This window comes from Homarus americanus, unplaced genomic scaffold, assembly GCF_018991925.1.
Source record: "Homarus americanus isolate GMGI-L3 unplaced genomic scaffold, GMGI_Hamer_2.0 scaffold21914, whole genome shotgun sequence".
In the NCBI taxonomy this organism is placed as follows: domain Eukaryota; kingdom Metazoa; phylum Arthropoda; class Malacostraca; order Decapoda; family Nephropidae; genus Homarus; species Homarus americanus.
Genome location: NW_024719665.1, coordinates 2,988,046 through 3,001,219, shown reverse-complemented (window position 1 = coordinate 3,001,219; position 13,174 = coordinate 2,988,046).

The window sequence follows — 13,174 nt, the reverse complement described above, 5'->3', positions numbered from 1 at the left end:
ATACTGGTCACACCACAACACATGAAGGGCGATTTTGTATGTCTTGTGGGTTTAGACCATGAACATAATACTTCTTGTTACATAAATCATGTAAATACACACATCTATCAGTGTGGTATTTCCAATCCCTGAGAGAAGATTATCCATTCATTATGTTACTGCTCATACAGATATTAATTTACAGCTGACATGCACTCCAGATCTATAGTTAGGCCTTATTCCTGTGATCCACGACTTCCACGGATACGATTATTTTGACTCACCCCCTTCCTTACCCCTCAAGTGGAAGTCTTACCATTGGGCCGCCATTTATATGATGTGACACCGTACCATCTGGCCCAGTCCACTGTATGGCACTACAAAATGACACAGTGTAAGGATGCCCTTGTTTCGAGGTTAGCACAAAAATTCTGCAATTTAGCAGAATTCAGCTCTACGCAGTTGTAGTGTACAGCAACTAATCCTTGCCCGACTGAACATCCACAAAGGCCCATCATATCACTCCAATATTTTATGCTCAGACCTAACTGAACCTCACTTAAACATACTTGAACACAATAACCTGTACTCACCTGAATGTAATATGACATCACCTACTAGTATTAGGGGCATCAAGAGAAAACACTGATGAGACCCCTGTCAGAACAAGACATGTACAAATGTTTGGATTTTTTTTATTGTAGCGACCTATTCGTGTTGCTCGGGCTGCTGAGCGAGACCACTCCTGTGATATCGTTAAGACGGAGGAAAAACCTCGTAACTTAACATACTTTGTAAAGTAGTAATTGTTGTAATTTTGTATGATAATATCAAGTATCAAAGCCTAAGGACTTGATCACAATGAAAAATAGCGACTTATTTTGGAATTTAAGATGCAGAATTAAAACGAAAAATTTACTATCCGCTCAAGGAAACAAGATAAGATACAGGTAGTCGTGCAAATTGTTAGACTTAACACATGATGTCAGCTTCGTGTTACGGGGTCAACCAGATCCTGTAGAATTTAGCCAGATCATTGGAATATTCTGTTCAGTGCTTGTGACAGGGAATATTTACACCTCTTCTGGCGTTATATTAAGCTGTTATATGCGAGGAGCGTTGAGCATCTGAGTGACAGGCACAGGTGTAATGTTTGAACTGTAAGGCGTCTTCTTTCCACCTCATATTGGTCCCTCACTAATTACTGTCTAAGCCTCTAAGGAATCTCCCTCTCTCTCGCGTAATAATAATAATGATAATAATTAACGGTTTATTGAAAAGGTTCAGCAGACCGAAGGCTGAAAATATACAGTATTAGGCATAGTGACACTGGGGTGTGTGTGTATCTGTCTGTCTTTCGTACTAGGAATAATGTGAATCCTAAAATTATTACAAATACATCGTAGAATATCAAAACCATGGCGGGACCTGAAGAGGAGTGTATAAGGCCAGCTGGGTGTGGACAATCTGTGGTGGTGGTCAGGCTGGGTATAGCCACCCGAGTGGACCCAAGAGATAGGGATCACTATACACGGCCCCATAAACCCTGCATATGTCAAACAGCCCTTCATATAGAGCCATTCACTCCATCCACTCCGCCTCAACGCTCATTCAAATATCTCCCATAATTCTCATCTCCTGGTGTAGCCCCTTCCTTATGGAGCAATGTAGCGGCAGGTTATGGTGTCGAGAGTGTAGTGAATCTTCCTGCCGCCATATATCACAGTTGTCCTCCGGAAGACCCTCAAGTAATGGATGGTTTTTCTCCCTGCCACTGAGTACGCTGACTCCCTCCCTCTCCTGACCTCTACCCCCCACCCCCCCTCCTCCTCCCACTCCTCCTCCCACTCCTCCCTCCTTCTCCCGGCAGGCACTGTTGGCTGTGTTCCGCCTCAGTGGCTGGTAAACACAGATCTTTTTACGAAGCTTCGCCACTAATACCCCTTCATCTTGCTGTCTTGGAGCAGAATGAGGTGATGTATATCTTGTCTCCACTTGAACATTACGAGGTTTGTCTATCAATTTATGTTCAATGTACATGTAATGTCTGGGAGACTCTTCATTAACCAGACATGATCACTGGAGTTAGGAAGAGAAGTGCCTCTTGAATGCTGTTGATTATACTGTCATCTTACTTAACAAAATATGAAAATATCCAGTTTCAGACGCAACCTGCTGAGTTAAGTTTACCATATGCCGCAAAAATTACACAAGTCACCTATCGAGTGCCCGGTCATCCTTGGCTCTTAGTAACTGATATAATTAATGATTATTGTGAATAAAGCCTAAGAAGGAGTTATAGGCTGCTTCCCTAACACCATCCCTACACCACCATCACCACACTATCACCACTATTACCACTATTACCATCCCTACAACACCACCACCACTATTACCATCCCTACAACACCACCACCATCCCTACAACACCACCACCGTCCTTACAACACCACCACCATCCCTACAACACCACCACCATCCCTACAACACCACCACCATCCCTACAGCACTACCACCATCCCTACAATACCACCACCATCCCTACAACACCACCACCATCCCTACAATACCACCACCTTCCCTACAACACCACTACCATCCCTACAGCACCACCACCATTCCTACAGCACCACCACCGTCCCTACAACACCACCAGCATCCCTACACCACCACCACCATCATATCTACAACGTCATCAGAAGCTCCAACAACTTATAAATATTCACCTAAATTTTTAAAACAACATCAACAACAACAATGATTAACAAAATACCCAATGACTTCTGAACAAATCTTAACACCTTTCACACGCGTTCAATATCATTTTCCTTTCTTCCTGCAATGTACCATCCTCGGCTCTCAAAACACTTCAAGTCCACGCAACTTCTGCCAGCTTGCTACTCACAGTAACACCAGCGCCGCCAGGAAGCACCTCCGACTCACTAACTGCCTCACACATATAGTATTTTACCCCCTTGAATAGTTTCATCATCCTAGAGTGCACACAAATATTCTTTCCAAATCCTTAATGTCCTTCTCCCCTCACCATCACCACCTAACCCGGAGTAACCTTGATGTGTTCGGAATGACTGGGCTTCATAACTCACCGGGTTAAAGTCTGGAACACGACTAGTGATTACAGAGAAGCGTTATAGCTCTCTGCTCCCGCCGTTCCTATCACCTCATCAACTGATAATTTTTACGCTACATTAATCAACCGATGCCTTAGCAGGGTGTCATTTAAAGTTCCTCGGTGTCATTCTTTCATGGCAGGAAGCTTCCACTCTATCCGAGCAATTCGCCTCCATATCAATGAGCCGTGCATAAATGTCTGTTTAAAGAGATATTTATTGGCTATTGGCGATTTCATCCCGGGTGCATTACTCCCACTACCGTTCACTACAGCTGCGCCCTGCAGGTGTCATTTGCAGTCACCAGTGCGAGACAAATGAGAGATGTGCATCACATTTCTTGCTTGTATTTATTACCCTGGAAGCCTCGACGGTAGAGTGCGGCAAATTATTCCATTACGAGAAGCAGATTATTGCCCTGGACGCTGTCCAACCCTGTTTACTCTCACGACAACCTGGGAATAACCAGGTTTTTACAATACTGTGCAAGCATTACATCAACCACGCAACACTACCTTCTCGACTGCCTTAAATGCACCAGCCAAAGGCGAAATCAATTTACTTTACCTCCCAAAGATGTAACTTCGAAGCTTCTATTGGCTAATTTGCTGGTTTGTGTTTAAGATTACGTAGAGCAAACTAACTCTCCTGATAACAGGCTTACAAATAATTTCAAAGCTTATCCGTACAGTAACTCATTAGGGAAGAATTACAAAATATTATGACCCTAAATTTAAAAAGAAATGAATGAAATGAGAGACGCGTAGTTTAAGCTCTGCTTCGCCTGGTGTTACTCATATCATCAGCGTCGGTCTAGTGGTCATTATATTGTTACGACAGATTAAGAAAACACTTCAGTAGGCATCATAAAACGGATAAAAGTCACAGTAAAAAAGAATAATTGGTCAGGTGCAACACGAGGATAATGAGGCGAAACTTTATCACCAGCATATATTACTTATACGTAAATATACTCAATAATATAATAACATCCTTAGTAATTGTTTCACGTGTTCAGACAGGACATCAAATCGCCAGTTACTAAGAACAATTTCACTAACACACATACTAATCATCACACCCACTGACAGGCAACCACACAACGAACACAGTGCCTTACGTTTAGGATTCTCAATGGTTGCTACCTTAAATATTCCTCGTAACTAAAGCTATGAAAAAGGACTTAAACGAGTGAATTAGACTGAAACAGTAAATAAAAACTCAACTTTATAAATGACGATATTCCTTCACCCTCACACACCCATGACACAGAGCTGAGACCAAGTTGTTATTATACTTACCTGACTCTCGCCCCCATTACAACATCGTCTAGATCATGTGAACAGTTCTCACATTTTGTCTGTTGTGATTCTCTATGTGTTTAAGATGAGGAAATATCCATATCTATTGATGCTCTAACCGGTTCTCCTCCACCAGTGTGTGTATGTGTGTCTGTGAATTTTACATGTTTGTGTTTGAATACGTGCGAGCGTGTCCATGTGTACGTACGTGTGTGGAATGTTTATTTACACCTGTACTGACTTATGAAAAGACTCGCCAGCTAATACCACTAACGACACCTGTCTCTCTGGCCTTGTACCATCCCCTCATCCTTATGGTCCGATATACAGGTACTTAACACGAAACCATTATCATCTGTTCCCTTCAAGTGACGTCATTAACATATTATCAACCCACATGACACACTTCAGCCAATCAGTGATCAGAACGTCGTCAATTGAAGGAAATTATTGGTTTATACAGACGCCAGCAGAAGTATGGCATGAGAATTCGAACTTTCACGCTCTTGTTGTATAAGAGCTTCAATAGATGGTGTTAGTTTCCCTTCAGGATAATTTAGGAAAGGAGTTAATGAGAGATGTGTGTGTGTGTGTGTGTGTGTGTGTGTGTGTTAAGGGGGGGTGAGTAGGGGGAGGGGAGTGTGCAGAGAGAATGGGTGGGGGTGGGAAATAATTCGGTGAGAATGGGGGGATAATTGTGTGGGGAAGGAAAGTGTTGTAAGGCTGTTAGAAGTGATGTGTGAGGGTGAGGAGGAAGGAGAGGGGAGTGACGCCTAAATGGTGTCAGTTCACTGAAGGCGGGCACTGTGGACTAAAAGCTTCCAGAAATACATTAGCTGTAAAATTATGAAAACCGTCGACCAAGTTGCTTAACAGCAAGTCAATGCTTCACTCAGTAAGTGTGTACCTTGACAGATATAACTGCAGCTGCACCAAGGCTCGCTAAATACTTGTCGGATCTCAGGAAGGAAAAACTTCTGACTCGTTCTTCTGCGTAAATGACCGACAACCCAAGTTTTTCCTTAGTGTAATGAGTGGCTGGCCAACCGTGTCGCTGACTGGAAGACTGTGTGTATGGTGGTGGTGTGGGTAGAAGGGGGGGTCATGATAAAATTCTGACGACTTGCACCTCAATAGCCACTTTTTGATTCTTTATGTAGTACCTGAGGTCATAGTAAACAGTATCTCAGTTCCTTCACTAAGATATGTGTTGCGGTAAACACACACTACTATGACGAGCGGGGTGTAATATCAATTATAACGAAGAGAATAATTACCAACACACTTGCATGTCAACACACAACAGGCTGGAGGTCAGGGTATCACACGCTTGGTAAGGCGGCAGATTTACTCCCACATTCTCCTCCCAAGTTGAGTGTTACAGACTAATTACTACTGTGAGAAACTTTACGAAGTGTGGCGAGTGGTAATGATACTCTCTGGTGTGTGAAATTCCGAAGCATAACTTTGTCTAAAACATGACCTTAGATGACTTAGATAAAAATACTCCAAAAGAAAATGTAAAGACGATGGTTGGGGAGAACGAAGGAGCCGCGGGTGTTGAAACGCTACACTTATTCTCCAGGAATTAGCACACACTCATGGCTGCTTCGGACGTCAGGTACACTCCAGGCCTTCATAAACAGGTGGAGCTCCCAGTAATTAACAGTAGTGAACCTACAAGTTTCTCATGGTGAAGACAGGCACTTGCCCAGGTGCGAATTTGACTGTAACAAGTTTTGGGTCTTTACTGAATGAAACATTGTCAAAGTGAAATATTATTAAAAACAAGATTTGTTACTGAATACGGAAAAGGGAAAGGAAAAAATACATCGAGAACAATACACTTGTATTATACTAAACGAGGCAAGGGGAAGGTTAGGTTAGGTTAAGAAAAGGGGGAGAAGAGTTATGGGCATCTTTAAAGGTATTCATTCCTCGTTTATTAAGACAAACCTAATTGTTTTTTCTATGTTACTGTTGGTAAAAGTTACCTAAGGGATGATTGATAATAATTGTTTACATGTTCAGAGATCACGTTGGGGACCTTGACAAGATGACTCTCCGTTACAGTTCCTCAGAGCGGTCACTAACATCATGGTTGTGTGGACTCCTCAGTGTGAATGGACTATTAAAGTAGTTGACTGTGACAATTGAGGATCATCATACATACATCAAGTGGCCACTGAAGTGAAGAATTCTACCACTGATGCGTGAACGTCATCTTCACTTCTACACAAAAAAAAAAGAGTTGAAAAGCGAATGACAAATTTTGAAAAGTCGCTGTGGTATTTGTGTCTTGTTTATAATAATCTCCCCACGGTAACACCACTCTGTCGCCTTATAGCTACAGATTCAATGAGAGCCATAGTATATCATGTGTTATCCTGTGATAGTTGTCGTGAAGCAGTAGTCGGTGTTTCTGGAAGGTCATTTGTGTCATATGTGCCAAAGGAAGTGACCTACGGTTTGAAACAGTTTTGTTCATGCTCTACAAAAAGTTAAAACCATCTAACCTGACAAGTTTCCTCAGATCAGCATCGAGGTTCTATGTTTCTCATCGGTGTAACATAAGTGAAAATTTCAGCGTTATTTAAGTTCAGTTCTTGACAGTCACAAATAAACCAGATGAGCCACTGCGCTGCTTTAAGTTAACTCCAACCTTTCATTCGACTTCGAGTAAGAGTCACCAGGGATGCGAGACCTACCACTCTCATCAAAGCGACTATACGGTAGACTGGAGAGCAACAGCCGATACATATCTGTTCTTGTTCTTTGAGACTTGTATCACCAAACACCTCATCTGAACACCTCGGGGGTCAGCGCTCTGATTCACCTTACTCCACAACTGTTGTTACAGCGTGAGAAGAGAACCTGTCAGTGACTATGATAACAACACCTGACGCTCACCCTGACGAAGGTTTGCCCTCCATCCCTCAAGAGTTGGTAGCTATAGTTCCCCTCAACACCTTCTATACTCTACATGTGAGTCGGTGAACATTGTAGTTACACTTCACTCCAGCAAGCGATAACAACATAATGCTCGGCGGTGAAACATGTTTGTATGAAGCTAAGTGCCAAACACACAATAAAAAGTCATTGAGTCGCGGGTCCTGGGAACACCCGTCCATCCCACGCCAACAAACCACCGAGAAACTACCGCATCAGCGCTGCCCTTAAGCCATAGTGGATAAAGAGTGAGAATGGCAGAGCTGGAGAAATGCAATAATGGTGCTCACTTGCTCGCTATCTTGGCCAAACTTTTCAATTTGCGGTGGAAAAGACGGAAGCGAGGGAAGATAATTATCATTATGAATGTGATGGCTGGCCGCGTTGTGTTGATGATGGCCCCTCACTGGGTGGTCCTCCCGCCCTCCATGACTCACTCTGTCCGACTAAAAATGACAAACTTCTCTCTGTCCGTCTTTCGTATACGGAAGAACCAGGACTTTTGTCTACCTAGATTTTATTTCGTTTCACTGGAATAAATTATATGCCTGAATCTCTATTTTTCACTTCCATATACACACACCTTCTCGTTCTCTCGCATATTGTCTCGTTATTCCTTTCACTCAAGCTCACACCATTCACATAAACAATAAACATTTCATCTTACTGGGGCGTAAACCCGGTAGCCATCAACACAAGAGGTCAACAACACCCGGACATTCTCTCCCGTAATCTATGGACGCACTAATGGGCTCCTCTTTGTTATTAGTCACATATTTCCGTCGATAATTTGCAGTGTCTACCCCGCCGTGTGGACAACCCAGGGTGTCCTTACGTTCTTTTATGTGGGTAAAAACCGCAAGGGTTTTGCCACACACACAAACACAATTCATTCCTGCTCTGTGGGTGGTACTGCCTCACCCAATTACTTGGTGTGGCCGCTGAGGATAAATCCTTGCGTGTAGGCAGCGCTCCAAGCTCCTGTAAGTCTGTAACTCAAGAAAGCCTCTCTAGCGTGTGATGGCTTATATATATATATATATATATATATATATATATATATATATATATATATATATATATATATATATATATATATATATATATGAAAACGTATATATATATATATATATATATATATATATATATATATATATATGTTAACTATGATTACATTTGAAATACCAAGACGTAATAAGCTCGAAGGATAACACACACACACACACACACACACACACACACACACACACACACACACACACACACACACTAACCAATAAGCTACACTTGACATTTCCCTCCATCCTTTATTGACGCTTGTAAACTACATTATGTACTTTTCAATTTATTTTGTGTGCGTTTTTCTTTTCCACTAAAACGCTTAAAATTCAAAAATAAATAAGAGAAAAAAATATATTCGAAATTCCTCCCAAATAATAATATAATGTAACTAACCTAAAGGACATACCGCACACATGAGTACAAGAAAGAAGAAATGTTTCGAAATATTTACGTAACACTTCACTCACAGAGCAATGGACAGAGAGAGAAAGAGCTACTGAACCACTGTGTAAAGGAAGAGTTTGCCAGCTGATGATTGTAAGAACTAGAGTACAATCACCATGTTGGGTGTAGGAGGTGAGAGACATAACACAAAGGTAGGAGTCACTGTCTCCATCGATTAAGGTAAAAATATAAAAAAGGGGCAAAATTACCGTGGTAGGTGTGGGAGGTGAAGCACATGACAGACCCACGATTAAGAGAAGTAAAAAGCTCACAGGTAACAAATACAAAAGATCTACAATGTGGTTTCTGGCGGAGTGTGACTGTGTGAACCAAACTTTTATCTCGACGTGAAATGATGAATTTATGTGACGAAAATTAGCATCGTGTTCGTCTGGATTTCTATGGGTTTTTTTTTGTGCGTGCCTGTTTCCGTGTTATTGAGTATACATGCGTGTGCTTGCGTGTGCGTGTATGAGTCAATATGTCTGTCTGTAAACATAAATTATAATCACGATAATTACAGTAGTCTTATATGTCAAAATATGACGAATTGCAGAAGGACTGACTGACGACACCTCACACTTCCAGACAAGCCACAAGCTTCAATTGACAGAATAAATGCGCACTGTTTATATTAAGCTAATTTATACGCAACACTACAACTACCAACACTAGATCGTAATCTCTGGGCTTATCTGTGCGATGGGGAACTTGGGCAGAGTTGAATGTAACACAACGTTTAACACAGACGGAAGGACACGGTGAGTGAGAGGCTTGACGGCAGTGTTAAGACGTGTCATGAGGTGAGACATAATTGATGATGTATCAGTACATTACCTCAGCCTTGACGGTCATGCCTCCAACCCCCTGCAGAGAGAGAGAGAGAGAGAGTCATACAAGCATGCTGAGGCCAACATAACACCCACCAAGACGAAGAAGTGGCATTAAACCCCATCATCCAGGAGGCAGCATCTGGTCGGTCAACATCACACAGAGGTCATCGTGATCATTCTCGCTTGATCAGGAAGAGTTTATTTTATGGCCAAGTGTTGTGACAGTCCAATAGTGTTTTCAGGTCTATTGTCAGTGGAGAAAACGTCCCATCCACTAGGCATTGACTGCACTACATCTTGACTTTAGTGCTAAATTACTTAATGAAGACGAACTAACTTCATGTAAATATGTACGTTACTTGTTTTATTGTAAATATAAAACGATATTTATTATGCTTGGCGAGTCTTTTACGGCCATAAACCAGGACATAATGAGAGACAATAAAACATAACTTGAATTTCATCATGGCGGGAATAGATTATCGCTTCTGAACCCCGAGACTTTTGTAGCCAGTTTCGATGATATACGTAGACCATTAAGAACAAAAGAAGGTCGAAACAGTGAAGTGAAGCGGAGTTGGGTATCACAAGACTGTCTACTTGGGAGGAAACGTAATATATTCCCCCTGAAGCAAAACAACTTCTCTCGAAATGAAATGTTGCCAAATACCTCCAGTTGCCGTGGGTGTCCGGACGTGTGTTATGTTAGTCTGGTTTTCATTGTCATTTAGTGTTTTCTGACTCAAATCTGACTGACTCTTTCTCACTGATTAACTCGCTCACTGACTGACTTTCTCACTGACTGACTCACAAACTGACTGATTCTGTCTCAATAACTGACTTTCTCACTGACTGAATGACTCTCACTGACTCACTGACTGACTCACAAGTGGAGGAAAATTCCTTTACTCTGACGTGTATTTGTATGAGTAACTCGCACATTTTGTTATTCAATATTGTCACAGAAAGTAAAAATTAAATATAAAACGATACTCAAGGAATAAAAATGGGACATTAAAATGTAATCTTATAACGTGAATGATTGTGGAATTAAGAGCAACTGTTCATTACATTTCACTCAGTGTACAGTGATTAAAGTCATTGTGTCGTGAGATGGTTTCGTTGTGATCGTAGTTACCATCAACACATCTTCCCTACTTCCCCCTCTCCTACCCATCCCCATCCCCCCCTCCCGGCATCCTCTCTGTTCTTACTGTAACCTTCGTTGTCACATCACTAGTTCAGTAATACAAAAGCCACGACCAGTACTAGTTATCGTAAGTAATTAATATTCTCGTTGTTACTCCAATTTATGTCATGTAAGAATTTACTTTAAGGGAGATAATATGCAAATTAGGACACGATCATGAATGACAACTTGGCCACAAAAACCTGAAGTGTCACATCTGAATGTTATCAAGCAGGTGGGCGGAGGAGTGGACACCTTGACCACCCTCTCAAGACCCACTGTGGGTGAGCAAGCAATGGAAGTCCATCTATGTCGTCCAGCCACCCGACCGCGTCATTAGGCTGGTCCAACCTGTCATGTTGTTGATCCGTGCCGGCCGGCCAGACAGCAAAATGTTATAATTAGCTTGCCAGTTAGATCTTCAAGCCAGCCAGCCAGCTAGCCCCGACCTCGAGTCAGTCAACTACCTACAGTAAGTCATCAGACCAGACCGCTAGTCAACTACGTCTTAAAGTCAGTTCACGATGTTTTAACTCCATTCAATGACACGTTTTCAGGTAGCTAGCCATCCACGCTTTCAAGCCAGTCAGCCATCCATGTTTTCAAGCTAGTTAGAAAATCAGTGAGACTACTGTGCACAAAATAAGTTCAACCATGTGGTAGACGAAGGGTTGAGCCCCGCGATGGTAGAGAATATCAGAAAAATATACAACAATCTGTCGCTAATACAGAACAACACGCCTGAAGACCACAAGATGATGCTCGTATTGCTGTACCGATACAGTTACTTCTGGCGTCATAGAATTACGTATACTTATATTCTAGCATCATAAAGGGTCACCAAGGCCGACTACGCGAAGGCTGATGCCAGAACTCATATTCTCAAAGTTTAAATTTTCTTCTCGGTCTGTGAGCTGATGAGGAGGGAAGCGTTTAGTTACAGCAGTCTAAATATAATTCCGTAGACATTTTGATCACAATCTTTGCATCGTAGCTTAATCGAGCTAATAAGATGTGTTCTCGCATAACCAGCCATTTAGAAAATGCTTAATGTACGAAAAATTTTGAGAATCGGGTCAAGAACTCAAAGATTCGCGAGTAGATCCCCGTAAATGGCTGCCACAACATCTAGTCTCGGTAGAATAAAGGTACAATTTCCACGCCCCATGGTCACCATTTTTGTGCCGTAGCTTAACTGGTTCTAGGCATTCTTACATCTCCAGTTAAGGAGATTTATAACTTACGATCTAATGAAAGTCTGGTTCAGGTCTAGACTATCCAGCGCTGGGCAAGCACCAACGACAAGTGATAAAGCCTTCCTCGCCGGTAGTGTTCACCTGCTACGATTTAATGATAAGTTGTATTGTGTTTTGAAGTTACGCGTTGCTGGGGATATAATTGTCTGCCTCGTGAGGAGCGTACTAATAGGTTATATTCCATCCCACCCACATGCAGTCTGCCCGGTGCACGGGTGTTAGTGCAGTAATTAAGTGTTGCAGCCAATTTAGCAGTAATTAATCCCTCGCAAGAAGTGAAGGCTCAGGTGATTTACCGCCCGCCTCAAGCTGTTAAGGGCGGCGCCACTGAAGCTGGCCTCCAAGTGCCATTAATCAAGGTCACATACCCAAACATAGTGACATTAAATGTGTATGGCAACAAGCCTTAACCGCGGCCTGAATACCGTGTGGGTCAGTATGGAGAACAGTTTGAGTTTGGTGGTATTTGATGGTAATCCCTTAATATATTATCCTAGGAATGTATTGAGACATAGTTGTGTTCACTCTATTGAAACAAACATCCCGAGCATAAAAATTATATAAGTCCAACACACAACACTGGTGAGGTGGTGAGCAAAGACCGAAATCAAAACAAAGTAGATAATACACATGGTCAGTACTGTACTTCTGTCGTCCAATATGCTCCAACTTTCGTGGAAACCCATCGGTTGTTACTGGACAGCTTCCACAAGGTCAGAGTGATGTACAGGTGGAAGGGTGTAAGGACGGACACCATGAAAGGTCATAATGGTGTGACAAGATTAACAAATATAAACATTATCAAGACAAAGAGAATAGAGGAAGGAAATATAATTGTGAAGAACAACTTTGTACACTATCTGTCTCGTCAGATCTTACTGCCAACATTCAGGAATTCTCTATTAAGAGGCTACAAGAAAGATACAAAGCCTTGATAATAAACTTATTAATGTTGCATATTAAAAACTTATTCACCCAACATGTCTTCATTAACTGGCAACATCAAAGACACAGGTCAGCGAGACAACGT